Genomic DNA, 19,514 nt, shown 5'->3' on the forward strand with positions numbered 1-19,514 from the left:
TCCCCCACTCACACTGTCTCTCAAATTAAAAAGAAATAATAATTAAAACAAAAAATTAAAGGTCACTTTAGGTATGTTCTCCCAAGAATCTTTCCCTAACCCTAGATGGCATACCTGTATGTGCTTACATGTACCCCTATAAACCTGAGCCATATCTCTATCACATTATTTTTTGAGTTATCTTTTTACATATATGCCCTTAAGAAGAGGGCTTTATGTTACAGATTCTCAGCCCAGGTCATATTTTAGATGACCTATAAATGTTTGAGAACCCAGCTTTGAGTTAGAGCAAGGCAATTCTTATAAGCAAATAAAGTGATTTGAGAAGTTTTGGAAATGAAATCTCATCACAAAATATTTGCTCTCTTGGCTTCAACAAACCTGCCATTCCAAAGTACGTCCTACTCCCAGAGATTCATTATTTGGACAATCAAAGTTTCCTTGGTCTGTAACAGTCCATTATGCCACTGGAAGAAGGAGGGATTTAATTGTCTGCTAATATTTTATGTAAATCAGTTTACCAGCACTTTTTGAAAATATCAATCTAGAATGACATACATGGAGGGGACGAGGGATTAAAGGACCATAAGAAAGGAAGTATAAATTCCAAAGGCAAACAATCGATGATTTGATATTAAGTTAGAAATGGAAAAATCTACTGGTTATCCCAGTAAATAGTGAGAATTTGCATATTTGCAGCCATGGATAACTCAAAATTACATCATAAAGGAAATATCATGGCCACCATGTTTCATCCTATGAAATAGGGAAGGAAAATTTATTTCATTTTCAGCTTGAAATTTAGAAGTTTTGATCCTTGCAAAAGGGAGAATTATTGTAAGATCCCCCCTCCCCATATATGACCGAGGTTACTGAATGTAGAATGTACATTAAAAATATGCCCAAAGATGCCTCAGTTGTATAAAAAGAGGAGCTGACATTTTTGAAGTTCATTATGTTGGAAGTTCATTATGGAGAAAGCAGGCCTTACTGTTAGATGAACCCTCTGTTAATTAAAATAAAACTTGGAATTACTATAGAAAGATAAAATTTGAAGTGGAAATGAACACCTTGATATAGTGAACTAATTCTTCAGCTATAGATTGCTGTGATGCTGGAGTATCTTAAAACTCAGTGAAGAAGCACAATGGAATCTGAATCATATAATCATAAGATAAACCTGGAATATTTTGAAACTGAGTCGATCCTCCTGACTACATCTACCTGAAGGATTTCTCCAATTTCTTGGAAGGAAAAGTAGGAAATTTATGTTTTGTTACATTTTACATGTGCATATTTTCATTATCTGAATATTGAGCTATATGTAGTATCATTCAATATTTTTGAGCCCCAATTATTTTCAATAAAATCTTTTAGTTTTTTAATAATGTCCCAAATTAAAGAAACTTTTTGATACAGAAAAAGGGTTCCCAACTCTACCTGTATATTAGAATTACTTGGGGAATATTTAGAAGTGACCGATGCCAGCACCAGAATGTTCCCAGTGATTCTACCTTGCAGCCATGGCTGAACTGATACAGAGGGATTCCCAGACAAGGTAGTCTTATTTTTAAAAAAATATTTATTTACTTATTTAGAGTAAGGGGGAGAGAGCGAGAGCGAGAGAGAGAAGGAGAGAATCCCGAGCAGGCATTGTCAGCGTGAAGCCTGATGTGGGGCTCGAACCCACAAACCATGAGATCATGACCTTAGCCTAAACTGAGAGTCAGAGGCTCAACGGACTAAGCCACCCAGGCACCCCATGGTAGGCTTAATTTAACTGCAGTTGTAAGATTCAGGTCCTAGAATAAACAGACCACATACATACAATATTAGCCCTTAAATGATCATATTTTTTATCTGTGTGCTTTTTAAGTTACAGTTTGGGTTGGTAACCTTCAAGAGATTAAACCCGTGGTCAAATAACACCTTAGGTTCAACTAGCTATGTTTCTCCCACAACAGGGATTGTACATGACACAGAATGTGATGAAAGGAATTTATGATTACACAGTTCAGTATTTATAGGAAATAAAACAGTTAAAATTATATTAGAGGAGATAGCGCTAAATAAAGATTTTCAAGAAATCAGCTCTTACTTGAAAAACAAAAGAGGCACACTACTGGAATGGGAAGTTGCTAAGCATTCAGTGTTAGACTATATAGAAGAAGCTACGTAATTTGAAATAAGAAAACAAGACAATTAATAACTAGCACAACAAATTCAACCTTAAGCCCAAGTTGCAATGCACTATAACGCAGAGATGGCAATAGCCTAATATATAATCTAATGCCATAAGGTTTAAATCTAAGACTCACAGAGGACACAGATGATCTTCATTGAAAGGCCCTCTGGATTTTCCTTTATCTCTGTAGAAATTAACATTCCAATTGTAGGTCTAAAACAACCTGCATTTAGATATTCATGTTAAGTAAACTTAGGCTTCCACATGGTGGCAGTAAGTAGCTGCTACATTCAAAGGAAAAAAAAAAAAACCCAAATGCTTTGTATCTCCACACACTGAAATCTCTGCCATACCAAGATGAGTGTCTGATAAGATTAAATATGCTAGGGAATTTAGAGTCATTGTGAAAAGCCTGTCTTTAAGTGCCCTCTGGGACCCATGTATTAGAGTGCACATGGTACAACTCTGATTATATGGCAAGACCGATAATATCTGGTGTCCACAGTCAGGAAGGACATTGAGATTCTTACTCTTTTTGGTTTGGCTTTACCTGTCTCTCCATTTGTGCTACTTGCCAATTCCGTGAATAGCACTTGTGCTACAGTTCGCTGTTAACGGTGAGTTGCTTTACCTTTGTGCCTCTTGTTAAGTCTTCTCTACATGGCTAAATACTGTTCTTCAGGGCATCCCTAGGGACCCTATTCCTCTTATTCTCAGTCAGGTATTCCCCCTGTAAGTGTCTGCCTGATTATATATATACATAACTCTGTCCTAATGCTGATCATTCAGTATTCTATTTATTTGATTCCCTGTTAAAACAGCTTCATCTTGCATCTCTCAGATATTTCAGCACCCATCACAGTCCTGACACATAAAACTGCCCAATTCAATAGCCTTAATGTTTGCTTTTCCCCATTATGGCATCTAGTGATTGTTTTCATCATGACATTTCTAACAATTATAAGGAAAAAATTTTTTACATCATCATTTCCTTTAATGTCTCTCTTTAGCCAGACTCCAGCTTTTATGAGGGTAACACATGTGTTTTATTCATCAGTCTATAACCAACTACTATCACAGTTCCTGACACATAGGAAACGTGTTTGCTTTATGTCAGGTATTTTTTGTGTGTGTCAAATCATTAAATGAAGGAAGGAAGGAAGGACTGAAGAGGCAATATACAAGATAAACTTGACTAGATGAGTATCCAATAATTCTATAAAATAATTAAACGACAAGTAACTGGTAAGTTTTATTTTAAAACCAGATAGGTCATCCATTTCTGCCTCTTCCACTTTAATTATCCTTTATTAAGTACATTTATCATGACTTTCCTGAGACCCTAGAGAATTTACAAATCCCTAAAGATCATATGTATTTTCTTTGGAGTACAAGTGGTCAGCAGTTTGTTTAATTAGTTTTGAGTGGGGCTCGTCCTATTGTATCTAAAATTCAGTTCATTGTTTTCAATGAAAGCTTACCTAGACATGAAAATAAATAAATTGACAATAAATTCGTGCAGACATCTATGTTCCCATCTTCATTTGGATAAGCAGAATAACTATTACATTTCTTGAACAGGAAAAAATTAATAGTATAGTTTACTAAAGTAAATGGTTTTTCTTTCCTCAGTTATGCTTAGCTAGTTAATACTACACCATTTATTTTAGCGACTATATAAAAATGTTTTTGTGTTCAAGTCTTCATACTGCTTTTGTCTTAGGCGTTGTCACGATTAGCCGAAAAGTAGATAGTTGGGGTACAGAATGTAATGTAGCACTGTTTTATCAGCATATCAGCAGAAAAGGTACTAAGTCAGAAGAAGAGGAGTTAGAGGAAATCTTGCAGGAATATGGGTACTGGTGGCGAACGACGAGACCATTCTTTCTTCCCCACCTTGTGCCACTTCCCACTGCCATTACCCTGAATCCAAACAGTGAGAAGCAAACATTGCAATTCCTAGGCAGATGTCATCTCATTGTGGGGTTGGGGGAGAGTGGAGGAGCAGGTTGAGAAGATCAGAATGGAGATGTCATGAGGTAGATGATCTCAAGAACAGCCGGGCGATGGGAACTGGAGAAAGAGGGTGTTGCCACCTGACTAATGTCTACTGGGCTTCCACACAGCTGTTTGATGAAAAGGACATGGATTTGCAGTTGGAGAAACTTCAAATCTCACTGCTTTATGATTTGTGCAACTTTAGAAAAGCATATTTATTCCTGTAGGCCCCAATTTTGTATTTGATAAACAGGGTAATAGTATTGCCCAGCATGTTTGTGTATATGGTAGGAACACAGTTGACCCTCGCTAAATATTTCCTTTCTCTCCCATGTAAGGTAAAAGCCATGGCTTTGAGTTTGTTAGTATTTACTCTGAAAACTAAGTTGAGTGTGCAGATTAAATTTAGTTTTCCATAATTACCAACGACTGATTTGAATTGGGAACATATACTTAGTGGATGGGTAAGCCTAAGTAGATCTTTTGCAGGTGGTACAAATGCTGATAATAAAAACATATGCCTGTTTCACTCAAAGCATATTGATAATGTTTCAAAATTCCAGGGTTTTCTTATTGTAACACCTCAACTGAATATCTAATCTGAAAAGCAACAGATTAGGCTCTTCACTGAAGAATTATCCTCAGTGAGAGCATTACCTGTTCTGGAAACAAAGAAAACTGTGATTCTGTATTTAATCACACAGTTGTTGATACCCAACTTCTTACACAAAAGGTTCTAGATGGGAGCCATTTGAGGTTAAGAATGGAGGACACACAAGATCAACTGTAGAAAAGAAGCCTTAGCAATAAAGACAGAGCAGCTGATCTTAACACTAAAAACAGATGGAAACAATAATGAAGGACAATGTGAGGTGGCAGAATCCAATGCACTCTTTCTCCTCCCACAGAGAAAATGCCTAACGATAAAGTGCTTTCGTGCCTGGTACTTTAAACTTAATAAGATGCTTTCCCTCAGTTTACAAAATATTTCTTATAAGTTATGTGTTCCTTAACAAGTAATACTGAACTAAAAATGAAAAAGACTGTTTTAGTGGCAACCAAGGTATTAAAGTAGCTTGTAAGCCTGCATTTACTTTCATGAAATAATTATCTTTAAAACACAGGAACCTGCTGGGGAATTAATATCTGAAAATTTTAAAAATAAATTCCATATAAAGCCCATGCCTGGTTATATGTCTCATTTCTCTAATTCTTATTCTTTCACAATAGTAACCCAGATGATTCTCATGTGAATCAATCTTGGAGATCTCTGATTTTGCATGTTAATAATGTCCATGCATCATGGAGGTGCCATTTGGAACAAAAATAAAGTGATAAAGGGGGAGAGATGGTTATGAGCTTAGGTTACCATTCAGGTCGCTAGGGGTAGTCTTGAGAAATACAGGGGTAGCCTGAGGAAAACTAAGTAGGCAGCAAGTCAAAAGAAAAGTCAGAATATTGGAAAAATGGGAGGAAGTATGAAGTCAAATTTTACCCTCTTTAGGATTACAATGTACTGTAATACCACCATCCAACAACAACTAAAGAAGCAAACAAGAAAACTCAAGATATTTAAACTCCAATCTACAAATACCACTTACATGGACACTTGAATGATTTCATGTTTCTAAGTCCTGATACTTCTATCTCCTTCCACTCTTCCCTTGCCCATGGCTATCACCTTAGTTTAGGTCTACAGTATGTTCTACCTGTGCTGTTGAAACGATCAAGTTGATTCTCATTGTTCTTATTCTCTCCTCACCCTTCCATTCTCCACATTGAATCCATATTGACTCTCCTCAACCAGCTGCTCTTCCCTCTCGAAATTCCTGAGCCTGTCATATAACTCCATGGTCTGACCTCTGCTGATCTCATGACTTTGCCTCTCGTCATGGCGACACATACTTAACAGACTTAGTGGTTTATGTACAGTTATTACAACACAACCGATTTAGATTATGTTTTTAACCTCAATGCTTCCAAGCTCATGCTACTTCCTCTTTCTGACCTTTCACGATAAAGCATATATACATCCTCCCTTGAGAAACACTGATCCTACCCCTTAAATATCTGTGCTCATTTCACTTTGTGTGCTGTATACTTTTCTATTATAAGATTTACTATATCATGATTCAGTCATTTGCTTACTGTCTTCTAAATCTTATGAAGTCTTTATAGCTCACAATGGCTTGCACCTCAATAAATGGTTTAAAATGAATCTATGAATTACAAGAGAATTTCACCATAAAATAACTGAGCTGACGTTTACAACAACCGTAGAGCTGATATTGCATACGTTTATTCTGTTGACATGTCATACTGAATGAAGCAAGAGAATATACTCCGTATCTTTTTTACCTCTGGTCTAGTTTACCTTTCTTTACTTTTATGAATGGAAACAGCTGTAGAACAGCCAGAGGGTCCAGGAGTATCTTGCTGCAATAAAAACAAAAACAAAACAAGTCACTGAGTTTTATTTGCTCAAGGGAAAGTGTTCTTTTTAAGTCATTATGGTATCAAGTTGATATTGTTGTTGTATGAATCAATGAAGAATAGTCTGATAATGGAAACACTCAATGGATATATTTGCATAAATGCTCTGTTTTGTTATAATGATGTGAAAAACTCTGATCCTCTTTCATTAAGGATATTTTCATACAGAGCATTGTGAATAACACACACACACACACACACACGAATCCATTTTCTACCTACATTCAAATTTCACTGCATCTCAAGAGCCTAGGATATTTTACTGTGGAAAAAAAAAAAAAAAAGACCAAGAGAGAACTAGAGCTAGGGGTGATTGTTAAAATTACAAAATGGTCAGAATATGCCACCATTACCAACTAATCCAATTCTCCCTCTGTACCCCATTTTTGGGTTAAAATAGAATTTAAAGGGTTTGAATACCTTGGCATGATAGAATGTTAATCTTCCTACAGATAAAATTTAAAGACCTGTTAATGTCTTCATTATACCATAGAAACACACAGTATTAAAAAAAGCAAAGTATGTGTAGAGTGAATATCTAATTTTGAAACCTGGTTTTAAATCAGAGACTTAGAGGGGCGCTTGGGTGGTTCAGTCAGTTGAGTGTCTGACTTCAGCTCAGGTCATGATCTCACAGCTCATGAGTTCGAGCCCCACGTCGTCGGGCTTTGTGCTGACAGCTCAGAGCCTGGAGCCTGCTTCGGATTCTGTGTCTCCCTCTCTCTCTGCCCCTAACCCACTCTCATTCTGTCTCTGTCTCTCTCAAAAATAAATAAATATTAAAAAAAATTTTAAGTCAGAGACTTAGAAAGTATGATATTTTAGTAAGCTGTGTAATCTCACCGAACTTTGTTTTCTGCACATGTATATTATCAAATGTATAAAATTATAGTAAAACTTCCTAAGTTAGCTGGAAATCCAATGAGAAAGCACACGGGAAAGCATTTGGTAGACTATAAAACCTAGGAGATTTTACATTAATCATTAAAGGATTATCTACTAATATAAAGTTCATAATTATTATCCACTGTAAAACACTTTCCTCATTAATATGATCAATTATTATCGTATTCTAGATTGCGGTTCCCAGCATTTTTTGGTCATAAAATATCTATCGTAATGATATATAAAATTATTGTGGATTAACCCTTATAATATCATTGATAGAGAAAAAGCATGACAGAAAGTCCCATGAATTTAGGAATACTAAATGACAAAGCATTTCAATTGAATTATTGCGTGCCTGCTCATAGATCCAGACACACACATACCCCCCACCCCCCCGACACACACACGTATCTTTTGTGCTTGGATGTCTCTTGTGATCAATTTTAAAATTCTTTATCATCTGAATCCTAGTTTGTTTCACTGGGAGCAACTCAGGGTCAGCCAGCATCTAGGGGCCTAGAGTGAAGAAACTTTCATCAGCAGGACCAGAGGGCTGAGGGTAGCTCGGCCCGTGAAGTGCAATGTGCTTAAATAGTAGTTCATCACAAGCTGGTATGCTTGACTTCTCTTACTTTGTCTTTGTTACAAGGTCTTGGCAATTTGCAGAATTCTCCCTCCTCTCCTTTCTTTGACCTGTCATCTTCTTCGCTTCCGAAATAAAAACCATGTGTGTGACACCAGTACTTTAGAAAGGCATACATTATGTGGTTGTAATCCAACCTGCTGCGTCAGATGACTTACTTAAATCTTCCGTGTGGAAAAGATTAAGAACAGAAGAAATTCATCTAAACTTCTGGGAAATCCAGTTGACTTTTAAATGGAAGAATGGAATCCCACACACCTAACATGTTAAGCTATATGACAGAAACCTAATCGATGGATACAGTATTTTGTGAATAACTTAAAAAAAATTTTTTTAATGTTGATTTATTTTTGAGGGGGGGGAAGGAGCAGAGAGAGAGGGAGACACAGAATCCGAAGCAGGCTCCAGGCTCCGTCCGAGCTGTCAGCACAGAGCCTGACGCGGGGCTCGAACTCACAAACTGCAAGATCATGACCTGAGCCAAAGTCAGATGCGTCACCTACTGAGCCACCCACACGCCCTGTGAATGACTTTTTAAATAAAAGAAAACCTTATGTAATAAAAGATTACACCATATACACTGGAGATGATGTATATATGTTTATCTAATACTTACATATAATAATGTATGTTAATGTGTATATATACCCATAAAATATATGTATGTTAATGTGTGTGTATAAATATATCCATGCATAATATATGGACGGGATTTGTGACAAATAAAGCCACAGTTGTTCAGGCATCCTTGCTACTTGAGAGTCAAAAACAGCATTGCTAGGGGTGCATGGGTGGCTCAGTCGGTTAAGCATCCCACTTCGCTCAGGTTATGATCTAGCAGTTTGCTAGGTGGAGCCCCATATAGGGCACTGTGCTGACAGCTCAGAACCTGGAGCCTGCTTTGAAATCTGTGACTCCCTCTCTGTCTGCCCCTCCCCCGCTCATGCTCTGTCTCTGTCTCTCAAAAAATAAATCAATGTTAAAATTTAAAAAAGTTTTAAAACGACAGCAGTGCTAGATGAACATCACGTGCACAAATAGATTCCGAAACTCTATCAACCCAACTCTAATTTTTAACAACTTCTTCAGTATTCTCCCGTTTCCATCAACCATTATTTTCTTAATTATTTTTTTAAAATGTCTTGCCCATGACAGATATAATAATACTTTAAAAATTTCAAATTGCTCAATACAACTAGATTTTGCATTTTTGTTAGGAAAGTCCTGGTGAGGCATTTGATGCTTTCTTTGAGGTGTTAGTAAAATTAATAGAACAGTGAGCTTCAATTAATGGTATATTTTATAAAGAAAATTCTGACATAACTCTGGATTGGATTTGCAACCAAATTCTAACTTGTCAATGGGGCAGCGATGTTTGGAGATTTTACCTCAGAATCTTTGTCCCATTCCAAAATTTCTCAGAATAATTTTGACATCTGTATGGAAACCTCAAGTGTATGAATCATTCTATTTGTCAGCATTTTCTTACCTCAAATTGGGAAAGGGACAGGTAACATGATACAGTGTCATTCTATTTTCTTAGCCATTCAGATTTAAAACCTCAGAAATCTGATCACATCTTTCTCCATCTTACTTTACATCTGTTTGGTCCTAAATGTTATGGATGTTATCTCTGAAATAGTCAAAATCATCCTGCTTTGAATGTAAAAACAAATTTGGAAGTGATTGAAATCTTTATAATATTTAATCTTCCAATCTATGCAGATGATTTATCTCTCCTTTTGAGTCCTTTTAAATATCTTCCATAACATTTGTAATTTTCAGTCTGATAGACTTCTCACAAAGTGCTTGATCTTTTTCATGCTATTGTAAATCCTTAAAATGTTATTTTCAAAGTCTTTGTGCTTCAAATCTTTATTTTTTATATTGGTCAGTTTGATCAATAGTATTTTTTATATCTTGAATCCTCATACTGGTTACTTTTCTGTTTGACCTGTCAGCTATTTAGGCATGTATGTTAAAGACCCGCACTCCGATTGTGCGTTCTTTCAGTTGTCCTTAGAGTTCTGTTGATTTTTTGCTTCTATATTTTAAAATCATGTTATTTCCTGCATATAGGTGTAGAATCGTAAATCTGCCAGGTTTGATTCAGATTGAGTTGAAAGTACATATCAACTGGGGATAAGAGACATCTTAACAATACTGGACTTGTCATTCCTGATATTGATAATTTGTATTTTCTCTTTTTTTTATTCTAATCACTTTGGCTATCCATTTGATTATTCCTCTCAAAGAAGTAGCTTCGGATTTTTAAAAATCATCCCCATTGTTATGCTTTTTTTTCCTGTTTATTCAATTTCTGTTCTCTTTTGTATAATTTCCTTTCTCTTGCTTATTTTGTATTTAATTAGCTTTCCTTTTTCTAGTTTCCGTTATAATACAGCAAACAGTAGAAAATGTACTTACAGAAAAGAAAATATAACCTACATTTTCTAATAGCAATAAATACTCTAGAATAAATGTAGTAAAGGTTGTTCAAGTTCTCTGTCAAGAAAATTAGAATTCTAAGACATTCTTGGACACCTAAATTAATGAAAGGTGTCAACTATTTCCTTTGTTCTCTTTTCTTTTTTCCTGTTTAAGAACTCCTTCCTTATGAGATTTATGGAATCATGAGATTATAAATGTATATGTATGTGTATGTGTCTATACACAGTCTTCTAAATGTGTATACTTTTGGCATTCACATTTAAATATTTAATCTACATAGAAAACGTTTTTGTGTCTGGTGTGAGGTAAAGATATTTATTTATTCATTTATACATATATACACATATTCCCATGGCCACTTAGTGAATGATACATCAAGCCCCCCCCGTACTGTAAAGTCTACTCTATCAAAATCAAATTTTTTTTCATAAATTAATGGCTTTGCCTATTAAATCCCCATGATATTTCACCTGCTGATTCTTTGGATCTGCACTAATAATATACTAAATTATTTACCTTGGATTTCAGTAGGTTTTGTCCTACTTCAGAATGTTTTTATTTTTAGTCTATTTTTATAAAAATTTCAGAATCAACTTAGGTGCCACTAGAAAAATATTAGGAATTTTCTTTGAGGCATGCTGAACTTATTGAATAACTTGGGAAGAAATGATAGCTTTACAATATTGAGGCTTTTTGTTCAACAGTGTGTTTTTTATTTAATTTAGGTTTTCCCTAACATCTTTTTATTATACTTGTCTTACTAAAGAGCTTAAACATCTTTTGTTAATGTTATTTCTGGATAATTCACAGTTTGGGATACTATTGACAAGGTAAAATTTTTTTATTGTTTAAATAAATTTTCAAACTAATTTTTGTTTTGTGATAAAACATCAAGTGACTTTTATATTGATTACATACCCAGAAACTTTGTTAAATGTTTTTGAAGCTAATCTGTAATTTCTGTTGAATGTGCGACATAGAAAAAAAAATGTATTAATTGCAAGTAACAATTCTTTGCAATAATTTCTTTGCCATAATTTTAATTTTTGGTCTTATTTTTCTGAACTAATAGCAGCTCTATTAGAATGTTGAATAGAAAGAGGAAGCAGGCATCTGTGTCTTATTTAAAGGAAATGATTTTGTTGTTTCATCATTTTTATCTATAGTGTCAGATGTTTTTGTAGGCATATGTCAGTTTAAAAGTGTTTATTTCTTTTTTTTTTTAATTTTTTTTTTTTGACGTTTATTGATTTTTGAGACAGAGAGAGACAGAGCATGAAGCGGGGAGGGGCAGAGTGAGAAGGAGACACAGAATCGGAAGCAGGCTCCAGGCTCTGAGCCATCAGCCCAGAGCCTGACGCTGGGCTCGAACTCACGGACCGCGAGACCGTGACCCGAGCGGAAGTCGGACCCCTAACCGACTGCGCCACCCAGGCGCCCCTAAAACTGTTTATTTCTATATCTATTTAGCTAAATGAACTTTTAAAGGTTTTTTTTTTTTTAAGGTTATTTATTTTGAGAGAGAGAAAGGGAGAGCCTACATGTGCAAGCAGTGGAGAGGCAGAGAGAGGGAGATAGAAAATCCCAAGCAGACTCCATGCCATCAGCGCAGAGCCTGACTAGGGGCCCCATGTCACCAACCGTGAGATTGTGACCTGAGCCGATATCGAGGGTTGGCCGCTCAGCCTGAGGCACACAACTGCCCCTGGACTTTTAAAATTATTATGAATCATGGTTAATTTTGGGTTTTATTCAATATCCTCTGCATCTAGTGAGCAGAGTATATGGGTTTTCTCCTTTAATTTGTTAATAGCGAATTACAGTTATCAATTACCTAATATGAAATCAAGTTTTCAAGCTAAAATAAACACTCTTATGCTAACTTTTGTAATAGTTTCTTTAAAATTTCTTTATCTCTAGTATCTATAGTCACAAATGAGAATTCCTTATGATTTTCCTCTCCTATTCTGTGTTTCTCTAGTTTGGCAATAAAGTTTTGCAACTAACATAAATGAGAATGTTGGGGAATAGCTCCTCTTTTTATATATTCTAGAAGAGCATATAATTTTGAAATTGCATTGAATTGGTGAAACTCTCTTATAAACTCATTAGATCTCAGTCATTTTATTGAAGTAAGATGTTTACTTTCCTATCAATTATTTGTTTATACTTTAAACCCATTTGCTTATGGTAGAAGGTAGCATCTACTCCTAATATCTACTTGTTTTGATCTGCACAGTATCTGTGGTTATAAAAAATTCATTCCTGATACCATTTATTTATGTCTTCTCTTATTTTCTTGCTTAATTTTGCAGAAACGTATCATTTTTACCAATTTCCTCATATTATATATCTCACTGTTGATTGTCTCTGATTTGTGTAATTGAATTATAGAATATGTAATTGAAAATTGTTTTCTGTGGCACCTGGGTGACTCAGTTGGGTAAGTGTCCCAACTCTTGATTTCAGCTTAGGTCATGATCTCACAGTTGTGAGATCAAGCCCCCTGTTGGGCTCTGCGCTGGGCATAGAGCCAGCTTGGGACTCTCTCTTTCCCTTTCTCTCTGCTCCTCCCCTGCTCATGCTCTCTCTGTCTCTCTTAAAATAAATAAATAAAATGTTTAAAAAGGCAATTGTTGGGGCACGGGTGGCTCAGTCTGTTAAGCATTCAACTTCAGCTCAGGTCATGATTTCGCGGTCCATGATTTGGAGCTCCGTATCAGGCTCTGTGCTGACAGCTCAGAGCCTGGAGCCTGTTTGGAGCCTGCTTTGGATTCTGTGTCTCCCTCTCTCTCTGCCCCTCCACTGCTGGCACTCTGTCTCCATTTCTCTGCCAAAAATAAATAAACATTAAAAAAAAATTTTAAGGCAATTGTTTTATCTAAATTATTTTCTTCTACTTTTTTTGATTTCTTATTCTTTCATAACTCATTAAATTCCAAGGTTAGCTAATTAATTTGATCCTTTCTTATTTTCTATGCAGTTTCTTATTTCCTTCTGTTTGTGCTTTATTGGCATCCCACAAGGTTTTGACTTCTATATGTTTCTGATTTCAAATATGACTTCTTATTTGAGGCATGAGATGTTAGAACTATGTTTTTAAATTTTAAATATATTATTTTAAATTAATGCATTGTTGTATAATCGTATCATTTTCAAAATACAACTGTTTTGAACTTTGATAAAATGAGCTTTGTGGTCATGCACGTACTCAGTTTTTTAACATTGCATGTGTGTTAGAAAATTATGTATGTTCTCTAATTTTAAGGGGCCATATTCCATAAAAATTTAACTAAGTAATTACTTCATTTAGGTCATCACGGTGAACTGAATCGATCTAGTCAACTGAAACTTTGTTTTCATTACTAAGTGACCTATCCCGTCTTTAGTTTGCCTTTTCCTTATACTATCAATTGATCTCTCATAATATTTTTTAGCATTTTCTTGACATATGCATATCCTTATACTTTGGCTTTTATTTTTTTTGTGTAACCTTTGTTTTATGTGAATTCCATAAATAATATAGAGATGGATTTTTCAAATTTTATTTTTATATTCTTTAGGTTTTAGGTTTAAATCTGTTGTATTTACATTTGCATGCAAACATATTTTACTATATTATTGTGTAATTTTTATTTCTTTTTTCATCAATTGTGTTCTCCTTGTTTTTATTTGAATGGATTTTTTTCTTTCCTTCTTTGTCACTCTCTCTCTTTTTCCCATTTTTTCTCTTATATGTTTAGAAATTTCACACAAAATGTCTCTTGTTTTTCTTAGTAGTCCAGATATTTTAACATGTATATTTAACAATGTATAATGGCAATATCTTAACCCTCTTTCTCGGTAATACAAAGATTTTAATATGCTTTTATTCTGATTTCTATGCTCCGACATATGGATTTTATCCACTATTTAAGTTAAGCCTTTATACTTTTATATTAGGCATTATTGTTATATACAATCAATATTTATAGAGATTTGTCCACATATTAATAGATGTGCTTGCTCTTTGCTCACTCTTCTTTTTATATCTCAATGAAGTTTGTTCTTTAGATTTTCCTAGTGTAGGCCTTTTGGATGTAAACACAGCTTTTGTTTATCCTAGAATGTTTTTGTTATGTCTGCTGCTATAACAAACAAAACCTAATTTCAATAGCTTAATATTATAGAAGTTTATTTCTCATTCATATTAAGTAGAATTGAGTATTCAACAAGCAGCCTTCCATTTGGTGATTTGTGTATTCCTTCTTACCTGTGTCTCTAACATTTGCTAGGATTCCAAGTTCATGAAAGCATATGGATAAAAAAATAAGAGCGAAGGATTGTTTAACTACATATTATACCAAGAAGTGATGTATATAAGCCAAACCACCTTTCATTGACCAGAACTCAGACACAGTTCCACCTAATTTCAAGCAAGCAAGGGGGTAATAGTCTAGCTATGTGCGTGGGAGAATGAACAAGGTTTTGGTGAAATCCAAGCGTTCTCTGGCCATCTTTCTTTAAATAGATAGGTATGTGTATTGAATCCAAGGTTCACAGTTAATTCTCTCAGAATTGTTGAAGATACTATTTCATTGCCTTCTTTTCTCGCTATGCTTTTGAGATATCAGAATGCCCTTCTTTTTTAAAAATTTTTTGGTCTATATTTTTACTTTTTATGTTATTTTTTTTAGGAGTAGAATTTAGTGATTTGTCACTTACATATAATGCCCAGTGCTCATCACAAGTGCTCTCCTTAATACCCATCACCCATGCCCTTCTAAGTGGCTTGTAAGTGGTCTTCAATATTTTTTTATCTCCTTATCTATCTGTCTTGCATACTGGGATAATTCTTTTAGTTTTCTAATGTGTTTCTCTCTCTCTCTCTCTCACTATATGTATATGTATTTGTAATACAACTCATTTAAAGAATATAATTCAATGGCTTTTAGTATGTTAATAATGGATTCTTTTTTTTAACGCTTATTTATTTTTGAGAGACAGAGAGAGACAGAACACTAGCAAGGGAGGGACAGAGAGAGAGGGAGACACAGAATCCAAAGCAGGTTCTGGGCTCTGAGCTGTCAGTGCAGAGCTCGACATGGGGCTCAAACCCACGAACTGCGAGATCACAACCTGAGCCAAAGTCGGGCACCCAACTGACTGAGCCACCCAGGTACCCCAATAATGGATTCTTTTTACAATCAATTTTTTTATTTGTTTTTGGTCTTAATCATGTCCTACTCCTCTTTAATAGAATCTATGTATGTATGTGTGTGTGCATCTGTGTGTGTGTGTGTGTGTGTGTGTATGTGTGTGTGTATAACTTAAGAATAATAATTGTTCCAAAATAGTTTCTAATATTTCGACTGTTACACTAAATTAATTTTATTCTGATAAAATTCATATACTAAGTGTTTAAACTGTGGTCTTTTTAATCTCTACATTATATTTCTTCACTTACTTTGCAATTGGAGGCGAATTTTGACAGGAATTGTTCTGGCTTATTATTTTTGAACTCTGTGTTCTCCTCTTCATGCTGAATGCATTTGACCTTGCTTTTACATGAAACTTTTATTTGCCTTTGTCCAGTTAGTACCAAAATCCTTGATTCCACCTATTTCCAGACAACAGTGACAAGTAGACCCAGGCTTCATCCCATTTACCTGCTTTTAATTCTCATTCTATTTCTGGTCTAAGTAGGATGATAAGGCAGGGTTGTCCCATGTAATATTTGGGACATAGTTACACTTAAAAAATCATTTGTTGTTTGTCTGAAACTTGAATGTAACTTTGCATCTTATAACTTTATTTGCGAAGTCTAGCAAATGTAGCTCTAAGTATATGTTTCTTTCTTTCATTTTTTTTCTTTTTCCCCAAGTTTTATCTTTCCAAAGTGTTTAAAGAAAGGATCATGAGTCAAATGTAAGATACTTATGCGATCCTGAACAGATTCATAATTTACTCTTATAATCAGAGATTTGTAGAATATGCAAAGAGATCAAACTATCTAGAAAGTGAGGCAAAAATAACTAAAATCATGTACCCACAGTTACAAAACCAGTAAAAGACACAGGATTTGAATCCAGTAGACTAGGGAATAATGTTTCAAGACACTGAATTGTTTGGTGGTTTTGATATTTACAAGTTGTAATAGTTGGCAGGAGCTGGTTCAGGATGCTGGTTGACTGATTAAATGAATGGTTATTATTAAACCTGATGCTATTTTGACTTCATTTTCAGTGTTTAAATTGGACTCTGAGATGTGCAAGGAGCTCTACTTCAAAATTGTATCATTCCTTGAAGAGCTGTTTCTGTGAGATGAGATCTACTGCGTACTAGTTTATTTGAAATTTGCTTTATTATTATTTTTTGCTGTTTTCATGCTTAAAAATCAGTCATATTCCTTTGCCATATGTTGGTAAGTGCTAGAAGGACTCTCATCTGTTGAAAGTGATATTAGTTTTGTTTTGCTTTGTTTCTGATCAGTTGCTTTTATTTTTGATGTGTAACTTGAATGTGTCAACTCATTCATCATTTGGTTTAGATACTGTCTTATTGCCTCTTTTTTCTTATGGTAATATTTTATATCATTTTTGAAAGCCATGAGTTTTTATTAGTCTTCAAATAATCCGTGGGATACAGAAGATTGAAGAGGGCCCTTTATTTTTATAATCCCTCTGACTACAGTATTTTGTTATTTGCACTGTTATATCAAAATGGCTTTTTGCATCTCCTTGAGGTAAATAGGAAGAGAATGAGATGAGATGAGCAGATATTTGACAGTCAAAATCACATAGTGTAGTCATGGTTACCATCAAAATACAATGGCAAATGGGTGACTCAATCTACAAAAAATATATTATATATTATATATTATATATATTCATATATATTAAAAGATGGGTTGGCATTTTGTTAACACCTCCCTCAAAAATTCACATTTTTGATTGATGGAAAACAACTTGTCATTTCATTGACATTCATCAAGATTACTATGGCATGGATAAAAATAAAATACAGAAAATCTAACAGGAAGATCTGAAAAGAAAGTACTGAGAAGTATGATACAGGGGCTTTCTCTCTCTCTCAAACACATATTCATATAGTTTCTGGTATTTTAGTCATTGCATTTTGCTACAAGCTCTATGTTATACAGATTCACTGAAGGTTGTTATTCCCCATGTGCCTAAGTGATAGTAAATATTCTACAGAACTTACCATTTTCCTTTAAAAATTTTTTTAAATCACTGAATATTAAATCTAAACCAACAACTTAAATCATTGACAGTGAAGAATGCTGTCTATTCACCTGCAGACCAATGAAAATAATGTTACTGAATTTAATGTGGATAACATTAAAGAAAACAACTGTTTTAAAGTCAAAATAATATTCATTTTGTATCAGTTTAAGAAATATTTATAAACTAGCCAACAGTGAAAGTAAACCAATCTATCTAAGTATACACAGGACTTATATAGAATTAGAACATTATATGATTTATAAGTTGAGTGTCAGAACCAACTGTATTTTGAAATTTGTTGATGCCCCCTCTATCAGCATAGGGAGTTGACAACTGAATAAATACGGATTATCATTTTTATCAGATTCCTTTATTTAAAGGAATTATATGTATATTATACATTCCTAGAATCGTGGAAGGGGATTCGGAGTAGGGAGATTTCATTCCCAGGAACACTGAAGCTTCTCTGTTGCCATTCCAGTGGATGCTCAAATGAAACTGCTGTGTGGTCTATGGGGCTAGACTTCAACTGATGTAAAACTCAGGAAACACCTTAAGAAAATCTAAAAAGTCGGCAGAGCAAGGGCCAAAGTGAGCTGGGAAGTAGTGAACCTACATTTCTGATCCATGTTATAAGAACAGTTGAGCCAGTTTTACGTTGTGTCTTAATTGTGGAGTTTGAAAGAGGAAGATCCCTTCCTTTATTTCTGAAAGCAATGATATTCAGAGAGCAACACAAGATTTCTGCTATGTCATGGCAGAATACAGAGTAAAGCAAAAACGATAAACTGACAAATCCGAACACTGTAAGCTGTCCTGAGCAATGAGTGTAGAAACCCTTTGATGTCCACTCCTTCCAGCCAGTGTGTTTGCCCTTTAACTTATTCATTGTTTTGTTGATAGTTTCATATACTTTTTACCCATATACACTGGTTTTTTTAACTGAAGAGGAATGGTTGAAACATTGCAGCAGACTTTCTTGCAGAAATTAATAGTGCTCACTTTTTGCACAATAGTTTCTTGGATATAGTTTCTTGGAGATAAGTAAAACTTAGGTTTGGAGATAGTTGATAATGACGCAGACTGATTTTTGAAAACATAGTTACAGTCAATAAAACACAAATCTATTGAATTAATCCAATATATTAATTTTGTAAACAGTTGTAAGCCATTGTGACTATAACTGCAAGGGGTTCAGTAGGCAATGGTGAAAAATGGCAGGAAAATAAATATCTACAGGACGGCCAAGTGCCTTTATCTTTTAAACTGAAATGGAATAGGGGGCGCCTGGATGCTCAATTGGTTAAGTGCCTGACTCTTGATTTCGGCTCAGGTCATGATCTCACAGTCATGAGATCAAGCCCTGCATCAGGCTCTGGGCTGGATGTGCAGCCTGCTTAAAATTCTCTCTGTCCCTCTCCCTCTGCCTCTCCCCTAAGCTCGTGCGCTCTCTCTCTCTCTCTCTCTCTCTCTCTCTCTCTCAAAAGAATATTAATAAATAAACAAAATGAAATGGAATACAGGTGCTGGAGCAAATACTCCCAGATAGGGAATGAGAGACGTATTTGGAAATTTTTAAAGAGGACCGGACCTGGACAGGTGATTAAGGAAGAGTTGGATCACATGGACA

Source organism: Panthera pardus, unplaced genomic scaffold (genome assembly GCF_024362965.1).
Source record: "Panthera pardus isolate Hobbes unplaced genomic scaffold, ASM2436296v1 HiC_scaffold_20, whole genome shotgun sequence".
Classification (NCBI taxonomy): Eukaryota; Metazoa; Chordata; class Mammalia; order Carnivora; family Felidae; genus Panthera; species Panthera pardus.